The sequence below is a fragment of the Triticum aestivum genome, chromosome 4B (genome assembly GCF_018294505.1).
Source record: "Triticum aestivum cultivar Chinese Spring chromosome 4B, IWGSC CS RefSeq v2.1, whole genome shotgun sequence".
Classification (NCBI taxonomy): Eukaryota; Viridiplantae; Streptophyta; class Magnoliopsida; order Poales; family Poaceae; genus Triticum; species Triticum aestivum.
Window position 1 is genome coordinate 28,644,545 of NC_057804.1, and position 5,268 is coordinate 28,649,812.

Here is a 5,268-nt window from a genome sequence, read left to right on the forward strand (position 1 = left end):
CAAAGTGATTGAGCATCACTGAAGAAATTGATCCTGCGTGGATCCGACGCTTGTTACCTTTGAAGATTGTGCTTCTTCCAGACGGTTAGGCGTCAAGGTCTAGAGCATCCAAGAGGAATTGTGGATAGCCGAGTGACCAAGTCTGTGAAGGTTTGGAAGTCGCCTGAAGACTTACCACGAGTGATTGGACGAGGTCTGCGTGACCTTAGTTCAAGGAGAATACGGTGAGGACTGGGTGTCCTGAGCTGCGTGCTCAGTGACTGGGTGTCCGGGACTGCGTGTCCTCGAGTTTAAATACTCAGCCGCTCCAACCAGACGTACAACTGAGACAGCGGTTGGAACTGGTCTACCAAATCATTGTCTTCACCAACCTACTGGTTCTATTTCCTCAACCCTTCCATTCCTCATTGTTGTGTTGAGTGTTTTGTTCATATCTGTGTTTGAAGACTTTGACTGAAGACTTTCTCAATTTCCTCAGTTCAATTTCTTCAGTCTATTTGTCTTCATCTTGTGTTATCCTGTGATTACGCTTTCTGTACTCTGTGCTTGTCTTCATTTCATCATGATGACCATGCTTGTATTCTATTATGCTTACTTCTGAGTACTTATTCCGCTGCTAATAGTTCTTCGCTAAGGAATTTCCTCACCGGCAAATTCCTTAGTGAAGAATTCATAAAAATCGCCTATTCACCCCCCCTCTAGTCGACATAACGCACTTTCATATGTGGATAATCCAAACTGCTTATTTTTCGTCCGACACCGCCCCACCTTCAGTGACCTGATTGCTAGCAAAATGTCACAACAGGTTTGTTTCAAAGTATCAGTTCAAAATATGGCGATTGAATAAAAAACACTATCTTATTTTTTATCTCACGGATCATACTTTAAAGTTAATAATTTTTATAATGCTCTGTAATAGAGTCGTGTTGGTTGTGTAATTCTTGAGTGAGTTACATGTTCTCTTCATCACCCCTTTATTTTTTGCAAATCAATTGCCTTCTTCATGTGTTTCAGCTGCTAGGACTGAAGGCCGAAGTAATGTATGTTTAATCTCAACAATTTAGTTATAAGTCTAATTAATTCATACCATCTCTGAAACATTCAGTTCTAATTGGTTGCATACTTGCCAAAGATCATATGACACAGTAGCCATGGACGCCACATCAGCTTGGGAACATGGCCACAACAGATTGGTATCTTCTCTTCTGAAATTGGTTGCATACTGGCCAAAGGTCGCATGACTCAGCAGCCATGGACGCCACATCTGCTTGGGAATGTGGCCGCAATAGATTGGTATCTTCTCTTCTGAAATCCAATAGCAGCCGTCCATTTGTTTGCTGATATGCCTGACTGAATTTGCAAAGAGTTATCAAGTCTATATTTGCGAGAGTTTCTCATTGTCTGATTGATGTGACTATCAGGTATTTGTTGGATGGCAACTCTAAGCTGCATGCATGTTCATTGGGAGAATCATGATGAATCTTTGATGAACACTGTCAAAGATGAAAAGGCGAATTCTTCGATTCCCCGGGCTGTCAGGGATTTTGTACTTCCAGCAGGTTTTCTAGGTGAATGTTGGCATCCCCGTGTGGTTTGGTTATGCATCTATGCATTGCTTTTGCTCTTTGTCATGGAGTACTAACTGTGGAGGTTCAGGTTTACAATCTTAGAAATGCAGTGATTGATGTGTTTTCTAATCGTAATGCAGCAAACAAATTGTTTTGCAAGTTATGTACTTTAATTATCTGTATCTTACCATTCTTACCAAGTACCGTCAAATGTACAGCTTGATTTTGTATATGTATTTCCCTCAGTTTCTTGTAGGTTCCTGCATAAGAGGTCATTATTGCAGAGTTGGAGACTGACACTATGTTTATCAGGTAATCGTTTGAAACTATATACCACTTCAACCTATAACTCTTTGTTGTCCCTCTTTATATTCTAGAATTTGTTTCGGATGATTACCTGCAGTACATGCTATTGGAATTCCCAACAAACTTGACAGGATGGATCAGTCACACGTTGGTTACATCAAGTCTTCTAAAGGTATCCCGTAAACTATTAATCAAGATGTTTGCAGAACTAAATAATGTTGTAGTGACTGAACGATTACTTGATAAATTAAATTCAGTAAGTATATCATTTACAGTAGCATCTTATTCTTATGTGATGTAATATATGATCATATGGATTGCAGTATTTGATAGCTCCAAAATAACTTCAAGATTTTGCCACGTGCTCTCAAACAATCGTAGTCCGAAAATTTGGTGGCCAGTTGCTGCTATCTCTACTCTGCTTCGTCCTTTCGTAATGGCAATAAGAAATCTTGATTGCTGCCGACATGAAATTCTAACTGAATTTGTTATTCAGCGGGCAAATCCAACATCTTTTTGTACTGTATTTGCATGTTCTAGGATAATTTGGTGGCAAAAGAGCTACGTCATTTCTCACTAGACCAACAGACAATAGTAGTGATACCTTTGCATTTATATAGTACCACATTTACTCATCTGTATACACTGTTCCTTTCATTCCTCACACCACAAGTATCTAACGGCCGGATAGGTCCAGACCAGCCGACACACATATATTCCAGTCCAACATACTCCCTCCATCCAAAAAAGCTTGTCCCAAGCTTTTTCGGATGGAGGGAATATGTAGTCCAGTCACACATGCTCTAACGTGATTTCACGAGAGACAGTTAGGCCAGCAACGGTATATCCGTAAAGAATAGCGACAACTAAAGGAAACCATTCAGCAGGTAAGAATGAGATAGAATTTTCAGTGCCAGGCAACCATTGCGCTGTAGAGAAGTGGAACAACATTCATGGTACTGCTATTGTTAATCGAAAGAACTTTTGTTTGTTAACATGGTACCCACTAACGTGTGCATATGCATTTTTCTCCTGTAGTCCTAGAGAGATAAAGACACATATAATTACGATGGAGGTGACAGGCCTGAAAATGTGAGAATTGAAGCAATATATTCCCTTGTATATATGTTTTCTCTTTTGAAATATCTCAATAGTTTTCCAATTTGTTTCCTGTAAATCTCATATTTTAATACTCCTTAGACCTTAGTAATGCATATGTGTAATATTTGTTGATATTGCAATTTTGAACGATCTGCTTTTCTTGTATAGATCTGTTTTTTTAATCTTGAAGGCAATACGAGGGCCCTAATGACATATATACAGTACTAACAAGAATATGGGGGCTTTCATAACTTGAGGTAGCTTCCATCTTCTTGTTGTGTATTTATTTTTCTTAGATGAAAACCTTACACCAAGAAGTGGGGTCTCTCAGAAAATTATCATTGTTATTCTCCTTTTCATTGTTTGGGCTTTTTTTTCTCAATATATGCTTCTACAAAAAAAAGTAGGTCGGCCCCATGTTGCCACCGTGGCCGGTGACTCGGGTGGATCCAATCCACCCGACCTCCAGGGTCACTGTGTCTCTCTCCGTTACCTCCTTCGTCGCTGGAGGATGCTGGCGGGCTAAGCCTAGGCGGTCGACGATGATGGCGGAGGCTCCTGCCTTCACTGCATCGGTGGATCACGCGGAATCTCTAGGCACATGGAGCATTGCCAAAACCAGCGCCAGGGTGGCGCTCGGCTGACTCCCGACGTTGGTTCCACACAAACACATGGGGAGGAGAACTATATGTTACAATCTGAAAATGGCTAAGGAGACATCAGATCTACCTTCTTGGCTCGGAGGGTGTCATGGGTGGCGCACAACTCCCCCCTATCGGCAGAAACACATGGGGAGGGGAACAGAACAGAGAGCGGGGCGGTTGGCGGGGGACTCCTCGGCGGTCCGTGGGGAAATACAATGTGAAGAAGAGAGTGCGACATGACGAAGGTGAGATGGGCGTTATCTGGTTTCAATGGAGAGGGCTCCAGTGAAAAATGTCCCGTTATGGCGGGAAACGAGCGGGGAGGTGAGGGTTCGGCAGGGAAAGAGAAGGGTGCATCGTGGGTGTGGTTTTTTTTAATTTGTTCGGCCTGCACGTGTTAGAGATAACATGGCAGATAGTCTGGATAACCATATTTCTTCCTCACATATGGATATGCATGGATTTGAAGATACCCTATTCTCCAGACGGTTGAATTTTGGGGATCCTGTTAGATGTCCGTTTGATGTACGTTCACACTCGAACGTAGGAGGGAGAAATGAGCTTCCACTTTAGAATTTAATTATTTTTTTGATTTATTTATATGCATTGTAGCCCGTAGCAACGCACGGGCATTCTACCGGACTGACATAAAGTCAGTGAGTTCAAAATTTCCATGTTTAGTTTTGACTGATGTTATGGTTCTTCATTGAGTTTTGTTCCAGGTATTTACCTAGATCCTTGAGATGCTATTCGTATTGGCCTGAATGCAGTTGAATTCTGAATCATAAACAAGCTGGGAGATTTGTCTTCCACATAGTAGGTGTTGATGCTTATGATTTTCTTCAAAAAAGATATGGGAAAGGATAACCCAATATTTTAGTTTTCATTATGAGGACCATGTACATAATCGACCATATAGTTCAAAAAAGATCTATTGATGAAGGTTTGTTTGAGTTCCACTATTTCAGTTCACACATGTGTTGGGGAACGTAGTAATTTCAAAAAAATTCCTACGCACACGCAAGATCATGGTGATGGCATAGCAACGAGAGGGGAGAGTGTTGTCCACGTACCCTCGTAGACCGTAAGCGGAAGCGTTATGACAACGCGGTTGATGTAGTCGTACGTCTTCACGATCCGACCGATCCAAGTACCGAACGTACGGCACCTCCGAGTTCAGCACACGTTCAGCTCGATGACGATCCCCGGACTCCGATCCAGCAAAGTGTCGGGGATGAATTCTGTCAGCACGACGGCGTGATGACGATGATGATGCTCCACCGGCGCAGGGCTTCGCCTAAACTCCGCGACGATATGACCGAGGTGGAATATGGTGGAGGGGGGCACCGCACACGGCTAAGGAATGATCCGTAGATCAACTTGTGTGTCCTAGGGTGCCTCCCTGCCCCCGTATATAAAGGAGCCAAGGGGGAGGGGGCGGCCGGCCAAGGAGGGCGCGCCAAGGGGGAGTCCTACTCCCACCGGGAGTAGGACTCCCTTCTTTCCTAGTTGGAGTAGGAGAAGGGGGAAGGAGGAGGAAGAGGGGAAGGAAAGGGGGGGCGCCGCCCCCCTCTCCTTGTCCTATTCGGACTAGGGAGGGGAGGGGGCGCAGCCCACCTCTTGCCTCCTCTCCTCTTCTCCCTTAGGGC

At 43.5% G+C, this 5,268-nt stretch overlaps 1 long non-coding RNA gene across 4 annotated transcripts in view; it reads left to right on the plus strand.

Annotated features, from left to right (window-relative positions):
- Window positions 1–1,590: 1,590 nt before the first annotated feature.
- The window catches only part of LOC123090768 (uncharacterized), a 12,171-nt gene continuing 8,493 nt past the window's right edge, over window positions 1,591–5,268 (plus strand). The window contains exons 1-3 of one of the 4 annotated variants that reach the window (XR_006442617.1): window positions 1,591–1,880; window positions 1,972–2,046; window positions 4,342–4,435. This is a non-coding gene — a long non-coding RNA (uncharacterized lncRNA). Of the gene's footprint in view, window positions 1,881–1,971; window positions 2,047–3,175; window positions 3,233–4,341; window positions 4,440–5,268 lie in introns of those variants that run through there. The other 3 variants (XR_006442615.1, XR_006442616.1, XR_006442614.1) reach the window with 3 other exon arrangements.